This window comes from Hylobates moloch, unplaced genomic scaffold, assembly GCF_009828535.3.
Source record: "Hylobates moloch isolate HMO894 unplaced genomic scaffold, HMol_V3 SCAFFOLD_5, whole genome shotgun sequence".
NCBI classification, from domain to species: domain Eukaryota; kingdom Metazoa; phylum Chordata; class Mammalia; order Primates; family Hylobatidae; genus Hylobates; species Hylobates moloch.
The window spans coordinates 33,372,638-33,394,431 of record NW_026652280.1 but is presented as its reverse complement, the minus strand read 5'-3'; the positions used below and the strand labels follow the sequence as shown (position 1 = coordinate 33,394,431).

The 21,794-nt window shown below is 46.0% G+C and overlaps 1 protein-coding gene across 4 annotated transcripts in view; it reads left to right on the top strand.

Annotated features, from left to right (window-relative positions):
- Positions 1 to 4,249: 4,249 nt before the first annotated feature.
- ARK2N (arkadia (RNF111) N-terminal like PKA signaling regulator 2N) overlaps positions 4,250 to 21,794 on the top strand; it is a 93,843-nt gene continuing 76,298 nt past the window's right edge. For all 4 annotated transcript variants that reach the window (XM_058438401.1, XM_058438400.1, XM_032152400.2 and 1 more), the window contains exon 1: positions 4,250 to 4,337. The gene's annotated coding sequence lies outside the window, so the exon portion shown is untranslated. The remainder of the gene's footprint in view (positions 4,338 to 21,794) is intronic.

Genomic DNA, 21,794 nt, shown 5'->3' with positions numbered 1-21,794 from the left:
GACAATGGGGCTCAGTGAGGTTGCATAACTGCCTGAGGGTCACTCTGCTAGAGAGGCAGAACTCCGTCCAACGTCAGATCTGTCAAACCCCAGAGCCCCTGGTCCTGACAACTGTCTGATCTTCCACTACTCAGAGTCCTTAGAATGCTTCTCGATGTCCTTGTGTTGGAGGAGGCCATTTAATCCCGTGGAATGACGCTGTGAGGCAGAGCGAGTCATGTTAACCCTGGAAGCGGTTACTTGTCTGAGGTTCTGTGGGTACTGTTGTGCAGAAGGTCAGCATTTCCCCAGAGGCCACTGCCTTCTAGCAGGTCCTGGGCAATCCTAGTGGGTGCTGGCTATAGTGGGGGTGGGTGGTTACGTTGAGGGAGGCCAGGTTGCCCCTTTTTCTTTTTGAGTCAGAGTCTTGCTGGAGTGCAGTGGCACAATCTCAGCTCACTGCAACCTCTGCCTCCCAGGTTCAAGCGATTCTCTTTCTTCAGCCTCCCGAGTAGCTGGGACTACAGGAGCGCACCACAACACCCAGCTATTTTTTTTTTTTTTTTTTTGAGACAGAGTCTCGCTCTGTCAACCGGGCTGAAGTTCAGTGGCATGATCTGGGCTCACTGCAAGCTCCGCCTCCCAGGTTCAAGTGAGTCTTCTGCCTCAGCCTCTCGAGTAGCTAGGACTACAGGCGCCTGCCACCATGCCTGGCTAATTTTTTTTTGTATTTTTAGTAGAGACGGGGTTTCACCATGTTGGCTAGGCTGGTCTCAAACTCCTGACCTCATGATCCGCCCGCCTCAGCTTCCCAAAATGCTGGGATTACAGGCATGAGCCACTGTGCCCGGCCTTTTTTTTTTTTTTTTTTTGAGACAGAGTCTTGCTCTGTCACCCAGGCTAGAGTGCAGTGGCACAGTCTTGGCTCACTGCAACCTCCATCTCCAGGGTTCAAGTGATTCTCCAGTCTCAGCCTCTGGAGTAGCTGGGATTACAGGTGTGCGCCACCACACCTGGCTAATTTTTTGTATTTTTGTAGAGACAGGGTTTCACCATGTTGGCCAGGCTGGTCTTGAACTCCTGACCTCAGGTGATCTGCCTGCCTCAGCCTCCCAAAGTGCTGGGATTGTAGGCATGAGCCACCGTGCCCGGCCTGTGTTTTTTTTTTTTTTAATTAGAGATGGGGTTTCACTGTGTTGGCCAGGCTGGTCTTGAACTCCCGACCTCAGGTGATCCTCCCACCTTGGCCTCCCAGAGTGCTAGGATTACAGGCGTGAGCCACCACGCCTGGCCTTAGGTTGCCCAATTCTTAGCAATCTGAGATGGAAGGGAGGGGGCAGCCCAGAGCCCAGAAATGAGGGTTCCCTCCCCTCGTCTCCCCCTACTTTCATCATCTATTGAGTGGTTCTCATTTACAGGGCAAATGGTAGAAGTAACCTGCTCAGTCAGGAGAGATCAGGTTACAGTCAAAGCCAGACCAGCCACACCCTGATGCTACTGTCCAGGCCACCATGGCTGGCAGGTACCTGCTGCAGGCTTAGCCCCAGGCTAGGCGGTATATCAGGTGCAAAAAATGATGGTGAAGAGTGATTCTGACAGGCTTGACTCTGGCCTCTAGGGCTATGACAGAAGTTGAGAGGATGACGAATATGATTTAGTAGTAACCCTACAGATAGACCAAGGGCAGACATGTTTGTAGGAGAGTGTGTGTGAGCAGGGGAGTCCTGACCCACAGTGGAAGGCCAGGATGGAGGGGGTAATAAGGGTAGTGGTGACGGGGGTGTTGTCTGGGCTGAGCTGGTTTTATGGGGGAGATGGCATTTCAGGAGCTTATAGAGCGAAGTATTGGATACACAGAAGACTTTGAGGCAGAAGTAGGGTCCCTTCTGCTCCTACAGAAGACGGGGAAGAAGCAAGTAACTGTGCATTTAATAATGGAAATACAGTAGTAATAAAAATATTAGTAATTAGGATATCAAATGCCCTAGCCTCCAAAAATATACAAAGGCCATTCGCTGTAGGAAATTGACTTATTGGTATTAAATAGGAGAAGGGGCTGGGTGCGCTGGCTTACACTTGTAATCCTAGCACTTTGGGAGGCTGAGGTGGGTGGATAACCTGAGGTCAGGAGTTCGAGACTAGCCTGGGCAACATGGTGAAACCCCGTCTCTACTAAAAAAACAAAAAATTAGCCGGGCATGGTGGTGTGCGCTTGTAATCCCAGCTACTCGGGAGGCTGAGGCAGGAGAATCGCTTGGACTCGGGGGACAGAGATTGCAGTGAGCCAAGATTGCGCCACTGCACTCCAGCCTGGGCGACAGAGCAAGACTCTGTCTCAAGAAAAAAACAAAAAACCAAAACCAACCAACCAAACAAAAAACAAAGAAACAACAACAACAAAACAAAAAAACAAAAAACAAAAAAAAAAACAGGAGAAGGACCCAAGATGGTATCTCAGTAGTTAGGGTCCTACTTCAGTATTTCTGCAGCATTGATTAGATCAGACTGTCAAGGAATCTTTTAAAAACTCAATGTATTAGTCCACATTCATTCATTTCCAGACTGAAAGTTGTGATCTTAGTGTGGTTTTTTCTTTTCTTTTCTTTTTTTTTACTGAAATAGGCTGGGCTCTTGTCACTACCCCATAACCCCTCAAATCCCTTGAGGACTCAGGTAGCAGAAAGTAAATAAATGAATGAACGAGTGAAATAACATCTACAGATAAACTACTTAGCTAGCACACACTACGTTCTCAGTGATTCTCAATGAGGCAGTTGGTGGCTGTGGTTAAGAAAGTAAGCTCTGCCTGTGTTGGAATCCAACACTGCCACTTACTTGGATGTGTCATCTTGGGCAGGTCACTCTGTGCCTCAGTTTCCACCTTTGCAACTTAGGACTAGTAATGCCATCTAACTCACAGGGTTGTTATGAGTTGTAATGAGGATTCAATGGATTTAACCCATTTAAATGCAAGGTGCCTGGTATGTAATAGGCATTCAATAAAAGTTATTTTCTTTTCTTAATTTATTCTTGTAGTTGGGGATGAAAAACTTGCACTCCTGTAGGCAGTCAGAAAAAATGAGTGAAGTGGGGGAACTAAGGGGCCTGGTCTGAAGGGGGAGACTGATGTTTAGGGGAGTGCAGACCCAGTGGTGTGAGATTTTCAGAATCTCCTCTTGACGGGTCTCATCCGAGGTTCCAGCACAGCTCTGTAAAGGTAAAGACCGTTTACATTTTCCTCCTCAAAGCTTTATTATTATTATTTTTCTTCTCAAAACACTGCTTTGCTTTGGGGGAGCGCGGGTCCTTGGCCAGATCTTGAGTCGTGAGATATGTCTTCAGCATCTCCTGCTCCTCCTTGGGAAGCGCTCTACTCGCCAGTGGGCCTGGGCCCTCCTCCCCTTTCTCGGGGTTCGGGTCCACCTCGTTTCCCCCACCCTCCTCAGGGCTGACTGCAAATCGCAGGGAGACTGCAGAGGCGGAATTCGGGGCAGAGCGGGGTCTCCCCCGCGGGCCCCGTCCCACCAGCAGGTGGCGGTCAATCTGCAAGGCCTGCAAGGTGCCCGGGCAGAAAGTTGAGCAGATGTTGGTGCCGCTGCCCGAGAAGAGTTCAGCCGAGTCTCCCCGAGCCCAGCTGTCAACATCCGCGAAAAAGCGGAGAGAGAAGGGCACGGGCTCTCCGCTGGAGCGACTCAGGGATTCAGACACCGCAAGCTGCTTTCGGAAGGGCCTCAAGAGGGGGTGAGTACTGAGCAGCGCACAGAAAAGGGAGCACTGTCCTTTGCTGAAGGCATTGTCCTTGGCTTGCATTGAGTGGCTTTCCCACCCCCCGGGAAAGACATTTCGGAAAGGAGACGGTCTCAACAGAAGGAGGGAGCGCGGGAAAGAAGCCCGGGGAGCCGACGCCTTCACGCCCCGCAGTCTGCAGCGGGAGGAGCGCGGGTTCCATCGCGCCAGATGGCGCTGTCTGGTTTTTCTCGGGCGTCGGGCGCCAGTCTCCAGAGGTCTCCGGCACAGCGGCCTCTCTAGCCGGCCGACGCCGGCTCTGTGTTTCCGGGCGGAAGTGAGGCGCTGAGCGGAACGGCCTCTGGTGACATTTTCTTGGGGGCGGCGCGGACGACTGAAGGGACTTGGTGGTAGAGGCTGCGAAGGCGGCGAGGTTCACTTTGGTCCCGGCAGGGGCTCTGACCGTGACCCTCTGCTCACTGCCGGGGCTTGTTCCGAGGAGGAGAAGGCGGCGGTGGCCGTCCCGTCCTGAGTCACCGCAGCGGGTAGAGTCCCGGCCGGGGGGTCGGTGCGTGCCCCGACGGGGCGCGCGCGGAGCGAGCGAGGAGGCACGGCGTCGCCGCGGAGCGCAGGTGAGGCGGGAAGGGGCGCAGGGCCGCGGCCTGGCTACTGATCGAGTTGGGGGGCCCGGGCTGCGTCCCAGGGAGGGGTCGGGGCGAATCGGAGGGTTACGGGCCGCGGTGAGGGCTCTGCGGCGTCCGGACGCTGGGGTCCTGGCGGGCCCGGCTGGTGGGCGCCGGGAACTCGCAGCCTGGATTGCCGGCTGACGCGGGAGCATCTCACCGCTCCGACCTCCTTGCTCGTCCGCCGCTGGTGACCCTCGCCTCCTCCCGGCCCGGCGGAGTTGGCTCCGGCACCCCAAGACCCCAGACGCTGGGGCCGGGTTGAGGCGAGTCCTTTTCCGGGGGTGCTGAGGGGAGGCTGGAGGTGCCGCAGTCCCCGGGCTGGCGGGGGAAGCGGCTTCACGGCCCTGGAGTTGTCTTCACGCAACTTTCCGGGTCCTAGGCCCGCGGGGGAAGCAGTGGCGGCAACTCCGTCAGCTCGGAGAGCTCGGGGTCTGGCGCCGACACCTGCCCCTGCAGCGGAGAGCTCCGGCGCCGCGGCCGCAGTGGCCTTGGAGGAAGGAGAAAAGGCTTTCTTATAGGCTTGGCGCCGCCTGCCTCTCGGCGCTTCCACTACCTTTGGTCGGCAGGCGCCTCCGGTCAATGCGAGAGATGTCAGTCTCCAAAATAGACCGCTTCTGGGGAGTTTGTCAACTTTATTTCAAAACCGGCGAGGATGTACACTGACGAACCCGGGTTGAAGACTATCGCCTTTACGCAAGCCATTCATTCTCACTTTTAAATTGTCCGCCCCCCCCCCCCGCCCCCCGTCCCCGGCAGCCCCCATCACAAAATCGATGCTCACAGGTTGAAGTAGAGAACATCGGTATGAGCCCTACCAGATCCTTGAGCAGTTTCTGCTTGGATGGGTTTTTTGCTTTTTGCCTGACCTTTTGCTTTCTGAATTCTCCCACCCAGTAGAATTAAAATCCTACTGATGATACTTCGTCAAGGTTGGACCTCTTAATTAAACATGCATCTGCCAATTTTGCTTAGGCTATTATTGTGTAGTATTGGGTACATGCTAACAGAATCACTGCCTTTCTTCTCTTGGGATATTTTAAGGATGGAAGCTATTAACTTTCTAATGTAGTTTTGCTGATCCTGGCAATCTAGATTCCTCCAGTAATCAGAGCATTGCCTTTTGGTTTAACAAGCATTTTTAGAGGCCTACAACTGATAGTTACTACCTGATGTCCTGAGGAGTCACATCGCTAACCATTTTTTTTTTTTTTTTTTTTTTTTTTTTGAGACGGAGTCTCGCTCTGTAGCCCAGGCTGGAGTTCAGTGGTGCGATCTCGGCTCACGGTTCACTGCAACCTCCGCCTCTCGGGTCCTGGTTCAAGCAGTTATCCTGCCTCAGCCTCCCGAGTAGCTGGGATTACGGGCACGCGCCCAGCTAATTTTTGTATTTTTAGTAGAGACGGGGTTTCACCACATTGGCCAGGCTGGTCTTGAACTCCTGACCTCGTGATCCGCCCGCCTCGGCTTCCCAAAGTGCTGGGATTACAGGCGTGAGCTATGGCGCCCGGCCTGAATCAGATTTCTTAATAGGAAAAATTTTTTTTTCTGACACCTTTTTGTGAAAAATAGGATGGACTGGATATTGGAGCTGGAAACTTTCCCCATTGTTAGAATAAGTTCACAGTGTAGTTGTTACTTATTCACTTTATATTACTGTAACATGCATTTATGTGAGAGTAACTGTAATAATACTCTTTGTTTTATGGTTATGATTAATTCAAAACCCATATAGTAAAGATAAATTCAGCTTTAGGTTCTAATTTAATGCAGTTCCTTTAGAACTGAGGGCTAATGCGTGTCCTTCAAAGGTTTCTTGCTTCTAATATTAATAGTGACATTGGTACTTTCAGTCTCTTTATTGTATGACTAGTAAATTCTGTGCGCTTCTGTAGTTACTTATTATACAAGAAGTTGTTTTGTTGGGATTCCCAGTCTTACGGCTTTTTTTGACACGTGCATGAACAGACTTGATAGATAGGCAATTTCAGTATTCTTCTTTTTAAAGTTTGGAATTCATGTACACTAGAGACCCAAACCTTACTTGGGTAAATCATCTTAGATCTTCCTCATTTTCCTGCACGTAACTGAGGATATGGAAATAACATGTATTCATGTTTACTGAATTGACAGTACTTGAGAGAAAAACCTGTAAAAGGTGAAAAATGTGTGTGTGTGTGCTTTTTTTTTTTTTTTTAAAGACACTCTTTCTCTGTCACCCAGGCTGGAGTGCAGTGGCATGATCACAGCCCACTGCAGCCTCAACCTCCCGAGCTCAAGCATTCCTCCCACCTCAGCCTCCCAAGTAGCTGAGATCACAGGCTCACGCCACCACACTCAGCTAATTTTTTAAATTTTTTTTTTTTTTTTTGAGGCAGAGTTTGCTCTTGTTGCCCAGGCTGGAGTGCAATCTCCACTCACTGCAACCTCCACCTCCTGGGTTCAAGCGATTCTCCTGCCTCAGACTGCCAATTAGCTGGGATTACAGGCATGTGCCACCATGCCTGGCTAATTTTGTGTTTTTAGTAGAGACGGTGTTTCTCTGTGTTGGTCAGGCTGGTCTCAAACTCCTGACCTCAGGCTATCTGCCTGCCTCGGCTCCCAAAGTGCTGGGATTACAGGCGTGAGCCACCACGCCTGGCTAATTTTTAAATTTTTTGTAGAGATGGAGTATCCCTATGTTGCCCAGACTTGTCTTGAACTCTTGGGCTCAGGCAGTCCTCCTGACTTGGCCTCCCAAAGTGTTGGGATTATAGTTGTGAGCAATTGCACCCGGCCTAAATGTTGGATTTTTAATGTGTTCCTTTAAGGAATACTGATTTCATTATCTTCTGTTATTTTAGGAAAGAGTTTGGGACCAAGTAAAGTTTCTTGGGTTACTGTAATTCTGTAGGCAAAATGAAATACATATGATAATTTGAATAAAAAGTTGTGAGACTATAAAAGGGAAGAGCTATATAGAAGGGGGATGGAAAATAGAGTGGATAAAATATTTGTAAGGGGCTGGGCACGGTGGCTCACACTTCTGATCCCAGCATTTTGGGAGGCTGAGACGGGAGGATCAGTTGAGCTCAGGAGTTTAAGACCAGCCTGGGCAACATAGTGAGAGCCCCTTTCTTTTTCTTCTTTCGTTTGTTTGTTTTTTCTTTTTTTCTTTACTTTTTTTTTTTTTTTTTTTGATGGAGTCTTACTCTGTCGCCCAGGCTGGAGTGCAGTGGCGCGGTCTTGGCTCACTGCAACCTCTGCCTCCCGGGTTCAAATGATTCTCCCACGTCAGCCTCCCAAGTAGCTAAGACAGGCGCCTGCCACCACGCCCGACTAATTTTTTATTTTTAGTAGAGACGTGGTTTCACCATGTTGGCCAGGTTGGTCTCGAACTCCTGACCTCAAGTGATCACCCACCTCGGCCTCCCAAAGTGCCGGGATTACAGGTGTGAGCCACCGCACCCGGCCTTGAGAGCCCATTTCTATAAAAAATTTAAAAACTTAGCTGGGCGGGGTGGTATGGATCTTTAGTCCCTGCTGCTTGTGGGGCTGAGGTGGAAGGATTGCTCAGGAGGTTGAGGCTACAGTGAGCTGTGACTGTGCCACTGCACTCCAGCCTGGGCAACAAAGTGAGACCTTGTCTCAAAAAAAAAAAATAATAATAATAATAATAATTCATGTGGAGCCTCTTTATTCTCACAACAACAATTTATTGAGTGTTTACTGTGTGCCAGCAGTGCTCTAGTTGCAGGAACTATATCGGTGAATAAGACCAACAAGGCCACGTGGTGCTTAAGGAGCTTAGACATTTAAACCTGAGGTTTGAGTTGGATTTCCAGGTGAGCATGCCAGCCTAGGGCAGCCTAACCAAAGTCATGATTATCAGTGTATTTGAATGGTTAAGTGGGGCCAGTGCCTTGAGTTTTCAAAAGGAATGGATAGGGCAGATGGAGATAGGGCCAAGTTGCAAGGGTACCTTATTAGTCCGCTAATGAGTTGGGAATTTTCTTCTTTTTGGAGGAAAGAATTCCAGGTAGAATATGAAGAATGAGATAGGCATTCCTTTTGTTTTTATTTATTTATTTTTTTTGAGACAGAGTCTCGCTGCGATGCCCAGGCTGGAGTGCAATGGCACAATCTCCGCTCACTACAACCTCCACCTCCTGGGTTCAAGCGATTCTCCTGCCTCAGCCTCCTGAGTAGTTGGGATTGCAGGCATGTGCCATCATGCCCGGCTAATTTTTGTATTTTAGTAGAGACAGGGTTTCACCATGTTGGCCAGGCTGGTCTCGAACTCCTGACCTCGGGTGATCCGCCCACCTCAGCCTCCCAAAGTGCTGGGATTATAGGTGGGAGCCACCATGCTTGGCCCTGACACTCCTTTTTACAGATTTTTCTGGGGCTGCGTGCAGTGGCTCATGCCTCTAATCCCAGCACGTTGGGAGGCCGAGGCTGGTGGATTGCTTGAGCCCAGGAGACCAGCCTGGGCAACATGGCAAAACCCTGTCTCTACAGAAAAATTAAAAGATTATCTGGATGTGGTGGTACGTGCCTGTAGTCCCAGCTACTCAGGAGGCTGAAATGGGAGGAGCAATTGAGCCCAGGAGTTTGTGGCTGCAGTGAGTGGTGATCATGCCACTGCCTGAGACTCTTTTCTCAAAAAAAAAAAAAGAACAAAAATATTTTTCTTTATTATCCTTAAGTTGAGTGAATACAAATTTTTTTTGAGATGGAGTTTTGCCCTCTCACCCAGGCTGAAGTGGAGTGTCAGGATCTCGGCTCACAGCAACCTCTGCCTCCTGGATTCAAGTGATTCTCCTGACTCAGCCTCCCGAGTAGCTGGGATTACAAGTGCGTGCCACCACACCCAGCTAATTTTTTATATTTTTGGTGGAGACGAGGTTTCACCCTGTTGGCCAGGCTGGTCTTGAACTCCTGACCTCAAGTGATCGCCCACCTTGGCCTCCCAAAGTGCTAGGATTACAGGGGTGAGCCACTGAGCCTGGCCCAGTGAATATAAATTTTACTGGTTTTATTTATTTTAGTTTGGTTTATTTATTTTGATTTCTTGGTCATCAGATTAAATAAATCTGATAGTTATTTTTCTTTAGTTATCAATTTCCAGTCTTGGTTTTGAGTTTGACTGTTGTCATAATACTCTTCTGAATCCTTTTAGCCTTTACCTTTACTTGTACCTCTTTTCCTTACTTTTTCAGAACTCTTATGATTCCACTTAAAGTAAAGAAGCAGTGTTTTTTACTTCTGTGTGGGCAGCTTCTCTCAGCAGAAGTGGGATTGATGTTCAGTCAGTCAGTTTTCACACTCAGCCTACAGGGCCTTGTAAAAGTAAGGAGCAGGAGCAGGAGCAGGGTGAAACTAAAAAGTATCTTGCTTTTTTAAAGTTGTCTTTTTTTTTTTGTTGAGACGGAGTTTCGCTCTTGTTGCCCGGGCTGGAGTGCGATGGCGTGATCTCCACTCGCCGCAATCTCCGCCTGCTGGGTTCAAGCGATTCTCCTGCCTCAGCCTCCCAAGTAGCTGGGATTACAGTCATGTGCCGCCACACCTGGCTAATTTTGTATTTTTAGTAGAGAAGGGATTTCTCCATGTTAGTCTGGCTGGTGTCAAACTCCCGACCTCAGGTAATCTGCCTGCCTTGGCCTCCCAAAGTGCTGGGATTACAGGCGTGAGCCACCACGCCGGGCCTAAAGTTCTCTTCTATATTCCTGAACTGCTAGGAGAGGAAACTGTGTGATCTATGTATTATACAGATTTATCGGAACATATTTGTAGCAGCTGATAATAGTAAATGTGATTTTAAAATACTTTAAAGTAGCCAATATAACTGAGATGTGGTAAGTTGTTTTGATTAGTGGTTAGGATTTTTGGCTTTAATTTACAGTGTTTCAAGTTTTGTTTCTGTTCTTTCATGTCTATTCAAAATAAGGGACCTCATTCCTGTGCTCAGACTCTGCCACTTAATAGGTAGATGGTGTAAATTCCTAAATTATTAACTTGACTTTAAATAATTTTAAAAGCTACCTAAATGAGTATTTTCTAGTTAAGTGACAATCTAAAGCGGAAATCTATCAGCAGGGACTTAATGCATACGTGGTATTTATACCTGGTTAAATTTAAAAACCCATTTACTGAGCATTTACGTGCCAGGTGGTAATGGGCACATAAAATAAGCAGTTTGGGGCGGGGCACGGTGGCTCACGCCTGTAATCCCAGCACTTTGGGAGGCCGAGGTGAGCGGATCACCTGAAGTTTGGAGTTCGAGACCAGCCTGACCAACTTGGAGAAACCCTGTCTCTACTAAAAATACAAAATTAGTTGGGCGTGGTGGTGCATGCCTGTAATCCCAGCTACCCGGGAGGCTGAGGCAGGAGAATCTCTTGAACCTGGGAGGCAGTTGCGGTGAGCCAGGATTGCGCCATTGCACTCCAGCCTGGGCAACAAGAGGGAAACTTTGTCTCAAAAAAAAAAAAAAAAAAAAATACAAACAAAACAAGCAAGCAGTCTCTGCCCACGGAACTCAACCTAGTGAACCAGATGATTTCTAAGTTTCCTTCTTGCTCTAAAATGTAGAGAAGAGAAAGTAGATTATAAGGGAAAAAAGTACTGCATAACAAAACAACTGTAGTATGGAACTAGTGTTTTCCTTTATAAATTCATTTTAAATAAGGTATTAGAAAATAGCATTTTTCTTAGTATTTCTAAGCTTGAAAAGGCTGGAAACTTAAATGTCGTTTTTTGGGCTGGGTATGGTGACTCACGCCTGTAATCTCAGCACTTTGGGAAGCCGAGGCAGGTGGATCACGAGATCAGGAGTTCGAGACCAGCCTAGCCAACATGATGAAACCCTGTCTCTACTAAAAATACAAAAATTAGCTGGGCGTGGTGGTGCACGCCTGTAATCCCAGCTACTTGGGAGGCTGAGGCAGGAGAATTACTTGAATCTGGGAGGTGAAGGTTGCAGTGAGCCGAGATCATTGCCATTGCACTCCAGCTCTGGGCAACAGAGCAAGACTCTGTCTCGGGAGGTAGGGGGGAAATGTCGTTTTTTTTGTAATGCCAGTTCATTCGCAAAATAACATTTGCTTGTAATTCAAGTTCATGTATTAGTAAGTTCTGATTGTTGTTCAAAGAGAAACAACATTTAATCTGTTAAAACTTACTTAGAGCAGCCATTCCTAAGAATGTATATAAAATAGAATTGTGCCAGGCATGGTGGCTTATGCCTGTAATCCCAGCACTTTGGGAGGCTGAGGCGGGCGGATCATGAGGTCAGGAGATCGAGACCATCCTGGCTAACACGGTGAAACCCCGTCTCTACTAAAAATACAAAAAATTATCCAGATGTGGTGGTGGGTGCCTGTAGTCCCAGCTACTCGGGAAGTTGAGGCAGGAGAATGGCATGAACCCAGGAGGAGGAGCTTGCAGTGAGCTGAAATCGCACCACTGCACTCCAGCCTGGGCGACAGAGCGAGACTCCGTCTCAAAAAACAAAACAAAGAAAAACTAGAATTGTGCTTGGGTAGTCTAGAAATTAAGTTTATTTTGAGTGATTGATTGATTGATTGAGATGGGGTCTTACCATGTTGGCCAGGCTGGTCTCCAACTCCTGGGCCCAAGTGATCCTCCCATTTCAGCCTGTCATAGTGCTGGGATTACAGATGTGAGCCACTGTGCCTGGCTGAAATTAAGTTTTTATTAGCATAGTTAGCATTAGAGAAACAAGATACTGACCAAAGTGACCAGTAGAAGTTATTTTTTTACTGAGTTGACTAGTTTAAAAAAATGACCTTTACAATAATGTCTGTAGTCTGCATTTTGTTAGGTGCCTTATAATTAGAGAAAGGTATTGTCGGGGATAGGGAAGTTGGGTGTGGACTAAAACTTAAGGAAAACAGGATTGTTTTTCTTTCTGTATTGAGAACAAAAACTTCATGTGCTTAAAATTTTAAGCAGTATCCTGTCTGCCTTAGTTTTAACCTAGCATAGAAACATAGCTTATTCTTAAATCAACAATTTATTATCAAGGGTTTCTTACTATTTGTCTCTGCTGAAATCAACTAAGCACTTCCCAGTGAGCCTGAGGGTGTGTATAGTGGAGAGAGTTTTGGCAGCTTTTACCTTGGGACCTCAGTTCCTGGCATATGGTGATCCATCTTTATGTGAATTGTCTTCTGAAGGAGATAGAAAATGACCAGGGCAGAAATCTTGGAGAAAATTTAGAACCTTTGTTTTAGGGCCAGGTGTGGTAGCTCACACCTGTAATCTCAGCACCTTGGGAGGCAGAGGTGGGAGGGTAGCTTGAGCCCAGGAGTTTTAGACCAGCCGGGGCAACAAAGTGAGACCCTGTCTCTATTACAAAATTATTTTTAAAAATTAAAAGAACCTCTGTTTTAAATTATTCTTGATTTACACTGATGGTGCTTTTGAGTACTTTAGAGAGTCTCTCATTAGCCACAGTGCTTTTGTGGTTTTTTTTTTTTTTTTTTTGCATTTGATAACTTCCTTTGCTTCTTACTTGATGCTAGTGTATTCAGAGCCCTGGTGCAGGTCCAGGTACATGCCAGAATTAGTAATATCTGCAATATGAAATGATTTGAGCAGCCATTATCACTCTTGACCTATTTATAGAGTTTATATCAGTGGAGAAAAAGTTGGCTGGCAAGCAAGCAAAGTTGATCTCTGGTGGTTGCAGTCTCACAATTTATATTTAAGTTCCGGGTAGGCCAAATTCAGCACATTATGGACAGATCCATTCAGCTGTATTAATATTAGTGTTCCCTTTCTGTACTCTAACCTTTTAGCACTCCAGTTTCCCAGTCAGCTTCAGTGTTGAAGGAAAGAAAACCGAAAAACTTATCACACGAAAAAAAAAGGAATAGTTGCTTAATGTAATATGATAGTCAGTGTTCAGATTTCTGTATTATCTCATAAATGTGTCAGATCAAGAGCCAAATAAGGTCTCTGCATTGTTTTGTAATCTGTAGGTACCCTCTCCATTTCTTCTCCCTAGCAGATTATCAGTTACAAAATTTTCCCAGTCTGGGTTTAGCAGTTACGTTCCTTTGGATTCCTGTGGTGGTGGTGGTAAACGTTTTTCTCTGACCCCTGGGTTTCTAGTTAATTGGTATTAGATTTAGAAGCTTGATCAGATTGTTTCTATAATATATATTCTTTCTCTTGCTTCTTTTGCAGGGGATGAGGGGAATACTTTATAGATGGTACTTGGATTTTGCAGGGGATGAGGGGAATACTTTATAGATGGTACTTGGATCAGTAGGTGCATAATATTTGGTTCTCTGTGATGTTAGTAGTTGTTGGTGATCATTGCCCAGTTCTGTTAATTTGTTACTCATAATTCCTTGCTCTGAATGGGGCATCCGGTCTCATTAGTCCTAGTTTGAGTCTTTTATGCTTGTTTATAGCTTCTTCAAACTTTTCTTTCTTTTGAGGATTAAGGGAAGGGATAAGTTGCTGTGGAGAAAATGGCTCTTTCTACTATATTGTATTTCCGTAAGTGTTTATTATTTTAGTCCTAATCTTTGGTTCTTGCATTGTCTACATTGTCTATGCTGCAACTTCTTGGTGGGAAAACTGACTCAAAATCCCAGCAAACAATTGAAAGAAGTCTTTCAAAACCAAATTTAAAAAAAAATTTTTTCTGAGATAGAGTCTTGCTCTGTCGCCTAGGCTGGAGTGCAGTGGTGTGATCTCAGCTCACTGCAACCTCCGCCTCCCAGGTTCAAGCGATTCTCCTGCCTCAGCCTCCAGAGTAGCTAGGATTACAGGTGTGTGCCACCATGCCTGGCTAATTTTTGTACTTTATTTTTGAGACGGAGCCTCACACTGTCACCTGGGCTGGTGTGCGGTGACACGATCTCAGCTACTTGCAACCTCTGCCTCCCGGGTTCAAGCGATTCTCCTGCCTCAGCCTCCTGAGTAGCTAGGATTACAGGCGCCTGCCACCACGCCTGGCTAATTTTTTTGTATTTTTAGTAGAGATGGGGTTTCACTAGGTTGGCTAGGCTGGTCTCAAACTCCTGACCTGTATCTGCCTGCGTTGGCCTCCCAAAGTGCTGGGATTACAGGCGTAAGCCACTGCGCCCAGCAGTTTCTGTATTTTTAATAGAGATGGGGTTTCAGTATGTTGGCCAGGCTGGCCTCGAATTCCTGACCTTGTGATCTGCCTGCCTTGGCCTCCCAAAGTGCTGGGATGACAGGCGTGAGCTACTGCGCCCGGCCTCAAAAACCAAAATTTATGGCTAGGTGTTGTGGCTCACACTTGTCATCTCAGCACTTTGGGAGGCCGAGGCAGGCAGATGGCTTAAATACAGGAGTTTGAGACCAGCCTGGGTAACATGGTGAAACTCCATCTCTCCTAAAAATACAAAAATTAGCCTGGCTTGGTGGCATGCGGCTGTAGTCCCAGCTACTCAGGAAGCTGAGGTGGGAGAATCACCTGAGCCTAGGAAGGTGAGGCTGCAATGAGCTGTGATTGTGCCACTACACTCCAGCCTGGGTGACAGAAGTGAGACCCTGTCTCTAACAACAACAACAATAAAAAAGATTTAGGAAGATTAGTATTATGAATGCGATGGAGTCTCTTCGTAGAATTGAGTGTGTGAGGAGAGGGGCCTTCATTTGAATTTTAGTAAGATACTGCTTTCTACCTCATTTTGTGGTTATGTAGCTAAAGATGTTTAGTTTCATAGTGCCTGATTCTTGCATATTTGCATATAGATACACAATCACTTTAAATGCAGTATTCTAAATGTAAGGAAACAGCTTTACTAGGCTATTAGCAGTTGAGTCAGTTTTTGTCTTAGGTTTTATGTAGAAAGAGAAAAGGGAAGTTACTCTGAGAAATCATGTTGATTCTGTGTAATGGAAATATATTTTCATATACAAATGAATAGTACTTTTAAGCAAACAAGTTGTTTCATTAGTGGTCTTGGTTTGAAAGATTCAGTTGATCAATTCAACAAATATCAGATATTGATTATGTGTTAGGAACTGTGAGTGAACTGATACTGAACATGATCCCTGTTTTCATGGGAGATGCAGCATAGAGGGCTAAGGGGGTAAGTAAAAACATTTAAGTGCATAATTTGTTTCTTTTCAGTTGTCTTTCTCATAGTGTGCTATTTATTCTCCTCCCTCATGTATAAAGTTAACTCTTCTTGGGCTTAAATTTCCTCTGATTGCTCTCTGTGTGCACGTGTGTCACAGTCAGAAAAATCAGGTAATAATTGTTAGGTGTTAATTTTCTTGGATGATTACTGGTATTGTGATTGTCTGCCACCATTGTCATAGCTCTCTACTGTGCTAGCCAACTTGTCTAACTGAAATAACTTTTAAGTCTTTTTGTGACAATTGCTAAAGCCAGCAGGAAGTAGGCACACAATAATGTTTGAAAGCCCTGCTTCATTCTAGTTTTATCTTCATGCATTGCAGTTTGTCTCTTGTTTTCCAGTCTGCATATTCCCTATCCTCAATTCTTGTTTTTATTTAAAAAACCAGATAAGGCTGGGTGTGGTGGCTCATGCCTGTAATCCCAGTACTTTGTGAGGCCTAGGCGGGCAGATCACTTGAGGTCAGGAGTTTGAGACCAGCCTGGCCAACATGATGAAACCCCGACTCTACTAAAAATACAAAAATTAGCTGGGCGTGCTGGCATACACTGGTAATCTCAGCTACTCAGGAGGCTGAGGAAGGAGAATCGCTTGAACCCAGGAGGTGGAGGTTGCTGTGAGCTGAGATTGTGCCACTGCACTGCAGCCTGGGCGACTGAGACCCTGTCTCAAAGAATAAAAACAAAAAAACAGGCAAAACTTCGAAAATACCTTAAGTTGGGCATTTTGGACAGGGAGGGGGGCATTTTAAGTGTTTAGGTGTAGAATAGGCAAACTTTCACAAAGAGCTAAGAGAGTGTTTTTATTTTATTATTTTAATTGATTGATTTAAAAGTTTATGGAGAGTGGTTTTTAAAGATGCACAGCTGATTATCGTGAATTTTTTTTTTTGAGACGAAGTCTTGCTCTGTTGCCAGGCTGGAGTGCAGTGGTGCTATCACGGCTCACTGCAGCCTCCACCTCCAAGGTTCAAGAGATTCTCCTGCCTCAGCCTCCCGAGTGGCTGGGACTACAGGTACGCACCACCACACCCACCTAATTTTTGTATTTTTAGTAGACATTGGGTTTCACCATGTTGGCCAGGATGGTCTCAATCTCTTGACCTCATGATTCGCCTGCCTTGGCCTCCCAAAGTGCTGGGATTACAGGAGTGAGCCACCGCACCCACCCGGTGATTTTTTTTTTTTTTTTTTTGAGATGGAGTCTCGCTCTGTTGCCCAGGCTGGAGTGCAGTAGTATGATCTCGGCTCACTGCAATCTCCGCCTTCCGGATTCAAGTGATTCTCCTGTCTCAGCCTCCCGAGTTGCTGGGATTACAGTCATGTGCCATCATGACTGGCAAATTTTGTATTTTTATTAGAGATGGGGTTTCTCCATGTTGGTCAGACTGGTCTCAGACTTCCGACCTCAGGCGATCCGCCCACCTTGGCCTCCCAAAGTGCTGGGATTACAGGCGTGAGCCACCATGCCCAGCCCTTACTACTACTTTTTTAAAAAGACAGCTGAGGCAGGAGAATCGCTTGAACCCAGGAGGTGGAGGTTGCAGTGAGCTGAGATCGTGTCATTGCACTCCAGTCTGGGTGACAGAGCGAGACTCTGTCTCATGAAAAAACGAACAAACAAAAAATCAGCAGTAGATGCCAACTATAATGTTTTATATGATAACTGTCTTTTTTTTTTTTTTTTTTTTTGAGACGGAGTCTTGCTCTGTCACCCGGGCTGGAGTGCAGTGGCGCCATCTCGGCTCACTGCAACCTCCGCCTCCCGGGTTCAAGCAATTCTCCTGCCTTAGCTTCCTGAGTAGCTGAGATTACAGGTGCACGCTGCCACGCCTGGCTAATTTTTGTATTTTTAGTAGACACAGGGTTTCACCATGCTGGTCAGGCTGGTCTCGAACTCCCAACCTCAGGTGATCCGCCCGCCTTGGCCTCCCAAAGTGCTGGGATTATAGGCATGAGCCACCGTGCCCGGCCAATAACTGTCTTAAAGGCGGAAATTTTTATTTTCTTGGAGTTAACTATATTCTTGTTTGTGGTCTCTTGACTTCGGTTTATTTAAAGTTTCATTCATGCGAGAAGTGCCCAGTTTCCTTGATTTTTGGTGCTAGGATAGTACATTTTGAATAATAGATTCAGTAATAAACATACATGGTTTAATATTTAAACTGTAAGCCAGCTGACAGTTTTTGGGTTTTCAAGCTAAGCCTATTAAAAAATAACTTAAAAAATTTGTTTAGACCAAACTGCTGTTAGACTAAACTGTAACTCCCTTGCTAAGTAACTCCCTTGCTTAATAACTCCCTCTTCCCTCCGTGTATGGCATAGTTTTTCTTTTATTGATTAACCATTTGGCATACATTGAGCATAATTTTAAGTAAGCACAGTATGGAAGTTTTTTGTAAGCCTAGTATTATTATGCCTATTTGAAGGGCACATACTATTTTTATGATGCCTTGGCAGATAATGTCAGGCAAGAGTAACTGAGGTAAAGAGTAACTGTCCACTTGTACAGATTTTGTCCTTTAAAATCTTACATATATGTATTTTTGAGACAGAGTTTCGCTCTTATTGCCCAGGCTGGAGTGCAATGGCGCGATCTTGGCTCACTGCAACGTCTGCCTCCCGGGTTCAAGTGATTCTCCTGTCTCAGCCTCCTGAGCAGCTGGGATTACAGGTGCCTACCACTATGCCCGGCCAATTTTTGTTTTTTTAGTAGAGATGGGGTTTCACCATGTTGGCCAGGTTGGTTTCGGAACTCCTGACCTCAGGTAATCCACCTGCATAGGTCTCCCAAAGTGCTGGGATTACAGGCGTGAGCCGCCGCGCCTGGTCAAAATCATATATATTTATTTTTTTTTTTGAGGCGGAGTCTCATTCTTGTTGCCTAGGCTGGAGCGCAGTGGCGTGATCTTGGCTCACCGCAACCTTCTCTTCCCGGGTTCAAGTGATTCTCTTGCCTCAGGCTCCTGAGTAGTTGGGATTACAAGTGTGCGCCACCACGCCCTGCTAACTTTTGTATTTTTAGTAGACTGGGTTTCACCATGTTGGCCAGGCTGATCTCAAACTCCTGACCTTAGGTGATCCACCTGCCTTAGCCTCCCAACGTGCTGGGATTACAGGTGTGAGCCACCACGCCCAGCCTAAAATCATATTTAAAAAATATATATATATATATGTTTTTTTTTGAGACAGGATCTCACTCTCTTGCCCAGGCTTGGGTGCAGTAGCATAATCATGGCTCCCTGCAGCATTGACCTGCCTGGCTCAGGCGATCCGCCTGTCTCAGCCTTCTGAGTAGCTGAGACTATAGGCATTGCACCATGAGGCCCAGCTTATTTTTCTTTTTCCTTTTTTTTTTTTTTTTGAGACGGAGCCTCACCCTATCGCCCAGGCTGGAGTGCAGTGGCACCATCTCAGTTCATTGTAACCTCCGCCTCCCAGGTTCAAGTGATTCTCCTGCCTCAGCCTCCCAAGTAGCTGGGACTACAGGCGCACACCACCATGCTTGGCTACTTTTTTGTATTTTTGGTAGAGATGGGGTTTCACCATGTTGGCCAGGCTGGTCTCGAACTCCTGACCTCATGATCCGCCCGCCTCGGCTTCCCAAAGTGCTGGGATTACAGGCGTGAGCCGCTGCGTGTGGAGGCCCAGCTTGTTTTTCTTAGTTTTAATAGGGACGAGGTCTCACTATGTTGTCTAGGCTGGTCTCAAACTCCTGAGCTCAAGCAGTCCTCCTACGTTGACCTCCCAAAGTGCTGGAGATTACAGGTCTGAGCCACCATGCCTGGCAAAAATTTTAAATGGTTAGGGAATTATTAACATAAAAATATAAGATTTTGAAATGTCAGCTTATCTTTTAAAAAATCAAAATTGTTGGCTGGGTGCAATGGCTCATGCCTGTAGTCTCAGCACTTTGGGAGGCCGAGGCCTGGGGATCACTTGAGCCCAGGAGTTCAAGATCCTGAGTCAGAAAAGATCTTGGTATGTTGAAAGATCTGGAGCCTAATGAGGGCAAATGATGCTGCTGGTGAGATTTCTGTGACACATATCTGGGCTTTAAAAAAAAATCAAAGTTGACCGGGTGCAGGGTGGCTCACGCCTGTAATCCCAGCACTTTGGGAGGCTGAGGCGGGTGGATCACCTGAGGTCAGGAGTTCGAGACCAACCTGGACTAAATGGTGAAACCCCGTCACTATTAAAAATAAAAAAATTAGCCAGGCGTGGTGGCCAGTGCCTCTCATACCAGCTACTCAGGAAGCTGAGGTGGGAGAATCGCCTCAACCTGGGAGGCGGAGATTGCCAGGAGCCAAGATCATGCCACTGCACTCCAGCCTGGGTGACAGAGCGAGACTCTGTCTCAAAAAAAAAAAAAAAAAAAAGAGTTTATTCTAATTGGAAGGAAACACATATAGGGAAAGTAGAGGTCAAGGCAAGGAGCTGTCTTGTTCCCCTTCTTACGTGTGAAATGTAGATGTGCTTTTATTTACACAAAAGGTGTATTCTTGTATATTTGTGGGCAAACAAATTCTAAATAGCAACCTTCAAATACATTAGGAAAATTTACTTTAAAGGAGTCTGTATTAAAACATTAAAAAAAATTATTTAAAGAGATGGGGGTCTCATTATGTTACCCAGGCTGGCCTTAAATTTTTTGGGTTCAAGTGATCCTCTGCCTTAGCCTCCTGTATAGTTGGTACTGCAGGCACATGCTATGGTGCCCAGATAAAACCGTGTGGTGGCTCATGTCTGTAATCCCTGCAGTTTGCAAGACCAGGGTGGGTAGAGTTTGATACCAGTCTGGGCAACATAGTGAAATCCTTATTTCTATAAAAAATTATCTGGGCTTGGTGGCGTGTGCCTGTAGTCCCAGCTATTTGGGACACCAAGGTGGGTGGATCGCTTGAGCCTGAGGATTGCCAGTGCAGTGAGTGATGATCATGCCCCTGCCCTCTAGCCTGGGTGACAGAGTGAGACACTGTCTCAAAAAAGAAAAAAAAAGAAAACCTTATCTTTTAAATGTGTATAACCTAATTTATCTTTTGTAAAGATACAGACATTCAGAACTTTTATGTTTGGTTGAAGAAGGCTACTTGTGTAGCACGATCTAGTCTTATCCTAAGAGGCAGGTTGGAAATTCAGAAACTCTTCTAAATATATCTATCTAAATATATTTTGGCCATTGACCTACATATTCTTTTCTTAGAAATCAGGATTATACATTGTAGGTTGGCTATGAGCAATAATTAATGAAAATAATTAAAATGTTCTGAAAACCTAAATAGAATTTTTTAGAGATAGTTGTCAACATGGGAAGGCCATTTATCGTGTAGTGTTTAAAAATTAAAGCTTTTCAGGCCAGGCGCGGTGGCTCACGCCTGTAATCCCAGCACTTTGGGAGGCCAAGGCGGGTGGATCACATGAGGTCGGGGATTCAAGGCCAGCCTGACCAACATGGAGAAACCCCGTCTCTAGTAAAAATACAAAAATTAGCTGCGCGTGGTGGCGCATGCCTGTAATCCCTACTCGGGAGGCTGGGGCGGAGAATCACTTGAACCCGGGAGGCAGAGGTTGCGGTGAGCTGAGATCGTGCCACTGCACTCCAGCCTGGGCAACGAGAGCGAAACTCTGTCCCCCCCGCCCCCCCCAAAAAAAACAATTACAGGTTTTCAAAAAACCTGCAAATATGCAGTAAAACATTCATCAATTTAAATAAATCATTAGTGTCTGGAGCATTCTTTGGATGGATTTTTGAAATGAAATTACCTACATCTTTTAAAAAAATCTCTTGAAATTTTTTGAAAACATTGAGATCTCAGCTAATTCATAGTAAGATTATGCTGTGTTTAAAATTTACCAGCAGCCCCAGTGACACCCCTGTAGTGCAGCGTGGAGTCACTAGTTTTAATGCTAAGAAGCAAAGGCCAAGGTAGTACAGATTGCTCCCATATTGCCTTATCCAAGTCTGTATGTAGACCTGTTAACTGCACTGGTTTTCTGTATGCTATGACCCTAGCTCCTATGAGAGATGTTTCTGGCTCCTATGAGAGATGTTTTTGCAGAAGATGGCTGTAATGTGTGTGTATGCATCATCTGTGTTTTTTTTTAAAGCAAAAATGAGATTTAATAGATTCATTTAACTGTGATAAATCCAGTGTGCAACTGGTCTCTGGCCCAATTGGATCCAGGGCTCATTTGATATTATCTCGGCACTGTTTTTATCTCTTTGTGTACTGGCTCTGTGTACTGCTTTTGGACTTTATTTTCAGCCAGGCTTT